General features: G+C 47.5%; 1 protein-coding gene across 3 annotated transcripts in view; it reads right to left on the bottom strand.

Annotated features, from left to right (window-relative positions):
- LOC126544906 (4-galactosyl-N-acetylglucosaminide 3-alpha-L-fucosyltransferase FUT6) overlaps positions 1-12,285 on the bottom strand; it is a 54,268-nt gene that overhangs the window by 7,517 nt on the left and 34,466 nt on the right. The gene's annotated exons all lie outside the window — the stretch shown is intronic.

Below are 12,285 nucleotides of genomic sequence, written 5' to 3'. Positions count from 1 at the left end.
TACCTCCGCACCATTAACGGCCGTCACCCGCGCCGAGCGATCGCAATCAAGCATAACGACCGTCCCCAAACCGGTCAGGAGTTCCCGAACCAGTCGCGAAAGATTAACGCGGGCTATCAACGCGAGAGGTAAACCGTAGCCACGGTTCCGCGGTGGCTGTGCTAACGAGTATACGCGTCCCGTACGAAGCACAATATTTTTTTTTTTTTTGGCGACCAGCTAGCCTCCTTTATCGGCGACCCCGCGAAAGGCCTGCGAAAGAAGACAATAACCGTAATTGGCGGAAAAGTATCGGGGAAACTGACGGGCTTGTCAGTAATACATGATACATATATTACTGACAATGTTTATATGCATACATGCACGTACTGAGACAATTTTTTTTTTCATATTTTGTTTACTAGTGCTTTGCTGTGTGCCTTGTATCTTTGACTTGTGTACCCCCTTCTGCCTGTGTGCGTGGCACCTTTAATTTTGCACCCCACTCTTGCGATAACCCTCTTAGGGCTGCAGTACGTATGTATAAATAAATAAATAAATAAATAAATAAATATGGTTAGCAGCAACCACACGATGCCAACATACCAGCTTTTTGGCTGGACGTATGCGCATGCGCACAATAGCGAGATCTTGCCTGTCTGCCTATACGTAGAAAGTTTACGGAGTACCGGACACGGACGTGCGAAATAGCACCGACAACTAGAGTAAGCAGAATATGGCCTCCAAGATGGTGAGCACTCATAGGTGAGCGAGCGCGATGTCGGAAGCCGCGCAAAGCACTGCAGTTGTAGCGACCACGTTTTACGTGATCACCTGGTGGATAAGCATTCACAGCGAAAATCATTATAGTAAATAGCGGATTTCTTTCTTTCCCTTTATGAATGACGCATGCGGCTTCTAGGTTTAGTTAGCACACAGTGCAACAAGTGGTTGCAGGGGTCAGCAGACCCCGCCGTTGCTCAACTCGTCGGGCATGGGAAGCGTCATTTGGAGGTTCGGGGTACGGCTCCCTTCTGCGGCAAATCGTTCTTTTATTGCGATAGCAATTGTATGGACACTCCAGGCACATTTACGACGACGTCGTCGCCGTGATGTTCCGTATAAAGTTCAAGTGCGCTAACATCTGCGCACGCCGTATGCTGTATACGCCAGTGAACGCGTGCGAGCGTGAGCCGACGTTGGTGGCTCACTCTCGCGCGCTCAAGACCCCCGGGGGGCGGGGAGGTAGGGGGAGGGCGTTCTACTCCGGCGGCGGCTGCGTAAGCCGCAGTAGCGCGCGGGTCCTACGTTGAAGACAATCTGCAATGTGGACAGATTGCGCCGAGTACTGATAGCTTCGTGTGCGTTGTCTCTCGCCGCTTAGTCCGCGTTGAAGCGAGAGGCAGCAGGAAGGTCAATTCGCTCGCTGTTGCTGCCGCACTTCTTCACTCCAGCGTTTTGACAGCGAGTGTGCGCGGTCATCGAGTGAGATGCCTTCATGTTTGCTTGTGAGCGCATGATGCCATGCTTGTTAATTTAGTTAGTAAGCGAATGTCTACAAGTTTACACGGCCAATAAAATTTCTGTTCTTACTTCGCATACCTTTCTACAAATTTGCTATCGCAATCGATGCTGCGCCTTTCCGGTCAAACTGACTTTTCTCCCACGTCCCTTCACTTAAGCAAGAACAGGTAACTACCCCTGCGCTTTCCTTTGGTTCATTGAGCGCTTGGTATCTGGTTGCATCTATAAGATAGGGAAAAACGGGATAGGAGGGCAGAGTTTCACTGACACCTGAAAGCGGCGAGCAGAAGGCAGTGAGGAAAGTATAGGGCAGGGAGAGAGGATGACAGAGAGGATGCACAGTTTATTGAAAGAAAAAGAAAACGTTTGACAACTGCGTGGAATTGGTGACTAATGACGTTGAACTTAGTTCGCGAAACAAAGCGAGAGAGAGCGAGAGACCCGCCGTGGAGGCTTATGGAATTCCGCTGCTGAACACAGGGTACCGGCGTTAGTTTCCCAGCCGCGGCGCGATAGCATTCAGATAGCGGTAAAATGCGAAAACGCTCGTCTGGCCTCGCGAATGGATGCATGTTGACACTCCAGGTAATTAATGTGGAGACTACTACTACGACGCCTCTCCTAGCTCTATTTATTTGCGGTGTTATAAATAAATAAATAAGACGGACGATCGACCTATCCAATGAATTAATGTAGAGAGATGAAGAAGAAGCAGGGACAACATGGCCACAATTAGCACAAGACCGGGATAGTTGGAGAAGTATGGGAGAGGCCTTTGCCCTGCAGAGGGCCTAGCCAGGCTGCTGCTGCTGATGATGATGATGACAATGATGATGAAAATAATTTTTGTTAATTTATTCATTGATGAGGTTTAACGACTGAAAGGAACAAAAATGGTAACAAAATACGCCATAGCAAGAACTCCAGGATATTTTTTGACGACCTAGGTTTTTTTTTTAACATGCACCTGAATAAAGCATAGGGACGCTCCAAGGTAATCCGGCCGCGTCCGCTCGAATCAAGCCAGTGCCTTCATTCTCGCAACAGAATGCCGCAGCCACTGAGCCACTTACAGAAAGAAAGAAAAACAAAAGGAAGACTGTCTCTCTCAGCCATGCAGTCGGGCGGGGTCGGCTTTGCGACCGGAATGCCTGAAAAGGAAGTGGGTCGATTCTTGTCCTTCTCTGCTTGCCCTTTATCGAATCATGCTTTCTGCCAACGAATATCGAAGAAGCAACAGCATATACTGTCAAAGGTATTTCGTGGCCACAGGTCGACTTAATCGTCACGGGCGTTGCCTCCATCGAGCTTTCCAACTCATTCCCGCGGTGAACGAAGCAATTATAGGTGAACGGCAATTGTGAAGCGAAACACAAACGCAGATTGGGATCAGTACAGGCGGCGAACGACTTCTCGGTTCGAGGCGTCAAGAACGCGTCTATGCAACGGAAGGTAAACAAAAGAAATGAAACAAAGAGAAACAAGCAAGCAAGCTGGATTAGATTAACAGCCCAGAAAGCTAATACGAGCAGATACAATCGACGCTCGCCACTCTCCCCCCTCCCCTCCTTTCCCACGACCTTTAACTCCTTAAGTTTCTAAGTTCAACACGAATTAAACAAACTGCACTGTTCGGGTTAATCGCTCAGCCAAAGACGCCTAGCGTCTGACCGAGAACCTTCGTGTCCACAGAAATCTATATCAATCACCATCAAGAAATCACCAAGGGCGACGGTGTCTGCACCGACTGCATACGACCTTGGCACAAGACACCTAGATGCCCCGAGGAGACGACACATACGGTATCCTTTGCTAAGACGGTCCGGCATTCGCAGTGACCGGCATGCTCACTTCAGCCAGTGGAGTCAAGATGGATGTCTATTTCACAGAGTCTTGTTCGAATTCAGGCACGATGCCGGGTTGCGTCAATTTTTTGCTAGCTTTTGCTTGTTTTTTCTCTTTCCTTATGGCTTAACACAGCGCACCTCGAAGTACAGGAAACAAGAAATGAGGTCACGACATGGCGTATGGCTTAAAGACACCTGATAATATCTTCGATGAACTTGTTCTGAGTCAATTATGCTTTTTTTTTTAACAAGTAAACCCGTTACAGCAACCAGACGCATAAAACGCAGCATGGACCAATCAGAATCACAACTTCTTCCCTGAGAAGACCGACGCCGGTCGGAACGACAACGGCAGTTCAATAGAAAAAAAAATTCTGTGGCAATCTAGCGGGATATGCGGGAGAAATGCGTCAGCATTTCAAGTCAAGATGCGGCGTAATAATATATATATATATATATATATATATATATATATATATATATATACACGAGAGAAGAAGAGAAACCGAGGTGCTAGATTTTCTTAATCATGACCACATAAAGCCAACAGAGAATGAAGCCAAGCAAAGCGCCGGGGAAATTAGCTGTGGTTGAAATTGAAATGTAAAAAATAATGAAATGAAAGTGGACGAAAATATAACTTGTAGCCAGTGGAGACCGAACCCACCACCTCTGCGTTACGCGTGCGTTGCGCTACAAACTGTGCTACGGCGACGGCTATCAATCCGTCATTCATGTTTAGTAGGTCTAGCCCTGGTAGTGTTAGCAAGCGCCGCTTAGAGTCATGGTGGGCGTAGGTGGAAGATATTTTTTTTTTGTCCGATGGTGTCACGTAACACACGAACTAAGGAGAGAAGGCACGTGGATAAAAAAAAAAAAAAAAAAAAAACCTCGTATGCTACCTAATGACACCTAGGCTGCGACGACAGACGAAGCGGGAAAGCTGGACCGCTGCATTTCACAGGCGCGCAAAACAATCTGAACGTTACGCAGTATCTATACTTGCTTTCTAGTTTCTACGCTAGGCACGTAGTTCCGGCCCGTCAGGTTTGGCAAAGGCAGATGCAATGCACAGGTTATAGGCACGGGTACGCGTACGCAAACCAGAGGTAACTGCACGCCCTAGCCTGCAATCGCTGCCGATTGCAGCTATATCACGGAACCAACGCCGAGAGATGCGCAGGGTCGGTGTGCACAACTGCACACTAAGGTCATTAACGCGGATGCATTAATTAGGCGAAAGAAGAAGAAAACTGGCGTTACCAGACAGGGCGGGGCATTCGACGAGCACGCAACGAAAATTCCTAGGGCTCGCGCGCCGTCTCATCGAACTCGTTCTACAAGCTCGTGAGCAGAAGATAACAGAAAACAATCACGCCGATTCCTCGCCGCCGGTGCGCACTACTTCTTTCGGCGGAAGCACGGCGCGACGGAGCAGTCGGCGGCCAAATCGAAAGATTGGTTTTTCTCCAGCACGATCCTGGCCGGACCCGCCCGGCCCATTTGCAGAGGGAGGTGCGCGTACGCGGATGTAACCGGTCGCTTTTACACCGTCGTCAATCTTTACATCTCGAAGAGCGCGCGCACGAGCAAAACAGGCTTAGCTAATCGAAGACCCCTGTACAGGAGATTAAGGTGCCAGCGCGCGACTCGATTAAACCATCTTAGCAGCAGTCTCGGATAGCCTCTGATAGGCCGACGGCATGTGCCGAATCTTCGGACTTGCCTATAGAACGCGCCCAAAGCAAGAGAAACGAAGACAAAAAATAAACAAGGAAAAGGAGAAACTGATCCGTGCTGCAAATGGCTTCGCAGCCTGCCACACGATGCCAACGCCTTCCCACATACCGGCGCGCACACAGCGCTACGTTGCCAAAAAGTGTCAAGATTGCACTGCTTATACAGGCAGGCCGACGGGTATCTTACCATTTCTGGCTCGGGCCTGCGACCTCCAGAATTAGAGACCGCGGTGCCTGTACGCATATTCCAAATGCGCACTGCAGTATAACCTCGGCGACCCACTTATCGAGGAGCGCCTGGCCGCAAAACTCGGGAGTGTAGACAGGCTGGCGAGCCAATCAGGCAAGCCCCGGCCGCTCCGTCAAGCAAATTGCATCCCAAAGAGAACGCCCGTCAAAGACAAGCGAGCCGGCTCCACTGGTCTATAGACCAGTCTACACGTCGCGCCAACGCTGACTGCCCAATCTATAAGGGGCGCGCCAACGAAAAAAAAAACATTACAACAGACGCAAGGCGCACAAGCAAAACATCGACGCCGTGCATGACAAGCAGTTATAAACGGCTACGCACGAGAACGTTTTTCCGCCGCGTCCGCGTTCCCTGATGATGGTGGCACGCTGGCGGTGATGCGGTGGTGGAGGGGGTCACTGAGGGCTAAAATAAATACCCGCTCCGGCCAATGACGGCCCTCGAGCGCGGTTGCGAGCGTTTCTTGCGCGGGCCCTGACCCGGTCACGTCGCCGCTGGGTATACGCGCTCGAAAAATTGGGGACGCTCGCCGTTAATCCGCGGGGTCACCGCGCCTGTCCGTGTACGTGGCATGTGGTGTGTGTATGCGTGTGCGTGCGTGTGCTACGTCCATACGGCCGGTCATGGCGTTCCCCGGTGTACGAAGCTTCCTAGGCCGTCACGGTCCGTTGGTTCCCATTAAGGCCGGCGGCGGCACAGCGAACGGCGAGTTCGCGCTCGTAGACAGAGGTGCCGGGCCTTCGACGTGCCTGTTTTAAATGGCACAGCATGCACAGTTAGAAAGAAAGGAATGAAGAAAGAAACGTGATTTTTTTTTTGTTTTATGACCATTGTGCAAGGTTTGCGTACAGTCGCGTACGATATGACTTGCAACACTCTTGTTCGTGGTCGAAGGGGCTCCAGGGCTGCGCAGTGGCTCTGTCATGCGAAATAGCAGTTTAATAAACACCGCTAATTGTAGCTGTGTTTAGGTCGGGAAGTTACCATCTGTCTGCGCCGCCGTACAGCCTTGGAGCCCCTTCAAACACGGGCACCGGTGTTGCTTTGGGGTTATTTGGGGTCATTGGTTAAGTACTTATTATTTGTTATTATCATCATAATTATTATGATTAATACAAACATTATACAACTGTCACAATCTTCATCTTGAAATCTTTCAAAACGCACTGTCTTTTTTTTTCTGTTTCGAGCTTCGAACTTCGTCTTTGAGACTCCTTTCTAGATGCCCTCTTCTGTTGTCTTCACACAGTTCCTCGCTCCTTGTGTACGTGTGCTCCGTCCCGCAATTGCGTGATATAGCTGTATTGTTGCTTATTATGTAGCTATTTATGCAGTTTATTTCGTCTATTATCATGTTACTTGTGAGTTGTACTTTTGTTTTTGCTTGTCTGCATCAGCACTCGGACCTCCGTGTTGTTCCTGGACGTGTTAAATAATTTATTGCTTGATTTAATAAGATTATTATTATTATTATTATTATTATTATTATTATTATTACTATTATTATTATTATTGTCGGTGTTATTGAGAACAAAACGAGGAGGCAGTCGTTAAGAAACCGTTGCAAAAGCTTTCTTACACGAAAAAAAAGAAAAGGTAGACGTGCCTCGTCAGAACCGGCAATCCCAGAATCCCCCAGTACACCGCTTGGCAAAGAACATAAAAAAGAGGGAGAGAGAAAGCAAGAGCAAAATAACAGATGCGACGAACGCTGACACAAGCGCACAATAGTATATGCGACAACAGCACGAATACCGGAAGCAAATAATTACGGCTCATCACCTCCGCTTCCGCCCGTCCCCGCTACTTCCGTTCCCCTTTTATTTACAGCGCCGCAGAGTTCAGACGCGATCCCGTCATTTCATGTGCAATACAGCGCGCCATGTCTTTAGTCGCTTGGAATTTCGCCATAAGACACGATATCGTGTTGTATCACAGGCCATCAGCGCTCGCAAACGACGACGCCTGGGAACTCGAACTTGGTTTAGACGTTACCTGATCGATGGAAAGAGAACAACCAGGTTCCGCGTGAATGGGGCTGTACGCGAGCCTGTAGTTTGCGAGCGAGTTCTTACGTGAGGATCGTAATCTCGCTCCTGCAGGCACAGTGAGGCCACCAAAATCACGCGTCAAACAGTCTACGCATAACAGCCCCCCCATAACAGCCTACGCGGAATGCGAAGAAAATGCATTGATCGCCAGGGGAACAGTGCCACGGCCACTTCTGATTGATCGAATGAAGCAATGAACAATTGATTAACCGATCAACTAATTGACACGTTGAATTGATTGTTAGTGCGACTTCTCAGGCTTGTCGGTCGTGATTCAACGGGTTTGAGAAAGAGCGCTAAACTAGGCAGAAGAAATAAAAAGCAAGTGCCGACTTCTAAACGGTGTAAGGTTATCGCCGTGACGACATGTCTATACAAGTCACAACAACTAGTCGCTGTTTTTTTTTTTTTGTCCAGTGTTGCACCGTCACACAAAACCAACGACATGTAGAATTTACCGTTCCAAAAGCGAGGAACTACGGGAGACGCTGCCTGAGGAGGACTTCCAAGTGTAACTCTGACCTGTTGTCCTTTAACGTGCACCCAGAGTGCGGAAAAGGTGTTCTAGCGTTGCCGCCCCCTTTCTGAATGCGGCCGTCGCGGTAAGGAATCGAACCCTCGGTCTCGTACTTGGCAGCAGTATACGCCGTGCTCACTTGGCCAACGCGACCGACAACATTTAAAGAAAGAAAGAAGGAAAGAAAGAAAGAAGATACTAATACGTTATAGAAACTTTCCGTTTATGGCACGTCCACAGCCCGGGCCAGCGACTTCGGTAAGAGAGGGTACGCGGCAGCAAAGAGCTAATCAAGGAAGTGCAAAAATGAAACAGAGAAACGAATGGAAATCGGGGGACATAACTCAAGCACTCGCACCACAAAATTATATGGGTCGGCCAAACGTCGCCGTATTCTAAACTTGCTTTCCAGCGAAGGCCGTGCAAGATAAGGGTTATATATAGTATGTATGTAGCCAACTCCTGAACGTACATTCTTAACGCATACTGTCGACAACGCAAAGTATAAAACGATTTTGCGACCAGGTTCAAGCAAACTGGTCGGGCCACGCGCGAGGCGCGACAAACACAAAAGAATAATAAAAAAGATGAAAAATAAGATGAACACGAAAAAAGATGCAAAGCGAGGCGACGGGGGTAACCGACGACCGCACTGCAACGGTGCATTGCGGACACCACCGAGAAACTGCACGGTGCGAGTGCAGAACTCCACCCCTTCCACTTCCGCTGTGCCAGCCGAAGAGATTACAGGAAGCTCGCCGTTACAGTTGTGACCGAAGTCGAGACGGGCGTTCGATAGCCAGTTGGAGCCGGAGCTGGCCGGCTTGCGCTGCCGGGTGTCCGCGTTCTGCCGATATCGCGACAGTCATCGCGGCACGGAAGCGCGGTCTCCCAAATAAACGGGCTCGCAAAGCATGGCACAGTACACGCGTGATAAGTGCGCGACTCCTTATACCGACCACCGCGAAATTTGCATTCCGCCTTGGTAGCTGACACTGTATCTATACCAACCGAAGAGCGTAACCAGTATGCACTTCGTTGGATTAGTAAAGCGGATGTTCTTAGTACCTGCACTGTGCCTTGCGAACAACATACCGTCTCTCTCTCTCTCTCTCTCTCTCTCTCTCTCTCTCATATATATAAACTGTTTATTGTCGACGTTTCGGCCGGAAATCGACCTTTCTCAACGTCAGTCCAGGTTTTTCAACAAGTGCATCAATTATAACCTTGTGGAAGCCGTAGATACCTCTAACTTGAAGTCATATTATATATATATATATATATATATACATAATACAGAAGACGGTTCTGTAGGTCCGGTGCATAGGTAGCTGAAGAAACGGAGCACACTTACGGAAATTGCATTTTTAATGGTTTAACGTTTCGGCCGTGGCACGGCCTTTGTCAGAATATATTTTATTCTGACAAAGGCCGTACCACGGCCGATACGTTAAACCATTAAAAATGCAATTTTCATAAGTGTGCTCCGTTTCTTCAGCTATATAATGAAATGTTGATGCACTTGGAAAGCAACTGTATTGTCAACGTTTAGGAAAGAGATCAACTTTCCTCAAGGTGGGGTGTGATGTGTATGTGCGTGCGTGTTGTGTGTGCGTGCTGTCGACACTTATTTCTCGCTTTTAGGTCGGTTCCAGAAAGAGGCTTGCCCCACAAACTTCATTCTTACAGAAGTCGTTATAAGATTCCGTTGTGTTTCTATAACTACTTGTTTTCAATATATTTTCTGTTGAGATGGAATTCAATGTCACGAACAATTTTTGCAAGGGAAGCAACTTTTGAATACTTCACGAGTGTTGATCATGCATCAGGAGAAAAAAAAAATGACGTCAGTATAAGGTGCCCGTTTCTTTCTCTTATTCCCTTTACGGAAGTCACGACAGCGCCGCCGTGTGTTGGTGACGTCACGCGTTATAGGCGGAAATGCGGCGCTGGTGGCTGCGTTCTACGCCGTTATGCCGGTGCTGAGTCAGCAGGGGGAATTGTGGCCAATACGTAAATTTGACTAATTTGTAAACCTGGTAAAAAGCATACACGGCATTGTGTTGCCTTTCAAGAGAATGACTGCTGATGTTCACAGAATAGACTGTCAAGCCAGTTGGTTCATCACGAATAACTTAATGGCAGCGAACAACGGGACAAAAGTGAGACACACACGCACATACAGCAAGCGCTCTGTGAATAAGTTCGTGCCTCACTCTGTCTCGTTGTCGTGCACTCGAAGTTATCCATCATTTATCTTTGAATTGAACAAGAAAGGAGATCATAAGGACACGTTTCCTACAACGGCTTTTGTATGGGGTCCAGGTTGGAACATTTCCTGCGCCTTTACATATGAACCTTGTCGTAGTACATAAGGCATTGTGTGCTGCAAGCTTTTCTCTTTCTTCTTTGTTGGCGGCTATCGATAGATTGGAATGCAAAGTGCAGACACACCCAGGTCGAGCGGCGGCTTGGCGGTATGGTTGAAAGGAAATGAGCACAACTGGAGCAGTACTAACAATGTTCCAGTACAGCGCCTATGCTCGAAGTCAACAAAGCTTGAGAAGTTGAGGACTCCACAACGAGCGGTGGAACAATAAAATTACAGACCAGGCGTTTAGATACAGAAAGACAGCGATGTGGATTAGGGAGCACAGTGGGATTGGCGACATTCTATAGACTGGTCTAAATAGAAGACGGAGTTGTCCAAGCTATCTATTGCGTAGAGTGTAGACATAGGGTGGTCTATCAAAGTTGCAGAACAGATGCTAAGAGAACGGAAGCGCAGTCGCGGACGGCAGAGGATTAGGCGGTGGGATGAGATTAGTCAAATTTTCAGCCGTTTAGCGGAGTCGGCTTACAAAAGACGAGGGCTGTTGGAGATCGCTGGGAGAAGCCTTCGTTCTGCAGTGAATATAAGAGAGGCTGCTGCTGCTAGCGATATTATTAACCTTCTCGAAGTTCATTTGTGATTGAATATGACTTTTGTCGCAGCGATTACTGTCCTTAAGGCTTCACAATTTCAACCACTCTACAGCTTTCGGCACACTCCCGACAAAAAAAAAAAAGAAAAAAAAACTGTTTCGAATAGGAAGAATAATGTTTTAACAACGAATGCTTAATGTAATCTGAATTTAGTGACACTACTACGCTGAACTGCCGCGATTTCTACAGTCAATGCAAACCGCATAACAACGTCTACGTATGATCGCGGAACCTTGCTTCAAACAAGTGTCGTGGCGTAGGAACACAAAAATAGTCCTTGCCAAATCACCGGCCACAATTCGTAAACTGCAAGATGTGCCGTAAAGCAAATAATTAAATAGCTGAGTAGTGATTTTTCTTGTTGATTGCTCGATTACGCGTTTCGATTAAACATGCAAGTAATGTCCGCCTCTGTGAGTTTTCCAGCTCAGTGACTAAAATTATTTGTCTGCCACAGGCGATTTAAAAAAAAAAAAAAGTTATGGCCTACAGAAAGTCAGGTGGCATATATAAAAAAGCCCCACTTTAACAAATAAAGAAACCGACCGATCACTTATGTACGCAGTGTGGTCATACCTATATTTCGCTCTTCCTGATGTCATTTATTACCCCTTAATTATTAAAATTAAGGATTCAAACGTCAAAGCGCTGCTTCAAGGTTTCTTACAGTCCAAAGAATAAATTCAGCGCTTTTAATGGAACCCATTGTATGGACATACCGATCATTCGTCGCCGTTAAGTTCGTGGAAGTTGCTGCATGAGATAACCGCACTAGCGACAATGGTCTTCATCGTAGAGCGATGCCGACACCCTTTTGACAAAAACGGGACGCATAGCTCAATAAGATTAGTAGAGGGCACAAGAGTTTCTGCCAAAGGTCACCAGGGGAAACTCTGGCGCTATTGGCAAACGGTAGATTCAGGCACGGCAGTTCATCCAACGTGGAAGTGATTGGCTAAACTTTGTCCTTCTGGCTTCAAACGGCTTCTAGCTTTCCTAATTGATTCTATTCGATAGCAAATTGAGTAGTAAATGCAATAATAAGCAATAATACGAAAGAGCGCCGATGCTTACTAGTAGTCTTGCTATGTCTAGAAAGCTATCATTGCTCCGATATTTCAGCAGCGTGTAATACAGGCACAAAGGCGTGTGAAGACATTGTACGAGCATATAGATTAGACGAATGCAGATCTATGTGCTACTTCGTCATTTCAACCATGGAGTTTTGTACAATAATTAGTAGAGTGAACTCTGGCGCTAGTGTACGGGAGCTGTAAAGGCTGTACCAGCATGGGAATTATGGGAAGTGCATGGATTTGCCTAAACTTCGTCCTTCTGGCCTCAAACGGCCTTGTGACCTTGTGCAGTAGTCATTTTCAACGATGTACAGTGT

This window comes from Dermacentor andersoni, chromosome 10 (genome assembly GCF_023375885.2).
Source record: "Dermacentor andersoni chromosome 10, qqDerAnde1_hic_scaffold, whole genome shotgun sequence".
NCBI lineage: Eukaryota > Metazoa > Arthropoda > Arachnida > Ixodida > Ixodidae > Dermacentor > Dermacentor andersoni.
The sequence above is the reverse complement of the archived record's forward strand: the minus strand, read 5'-3'. Positions and strand labels throughout refer to the sequence as shown.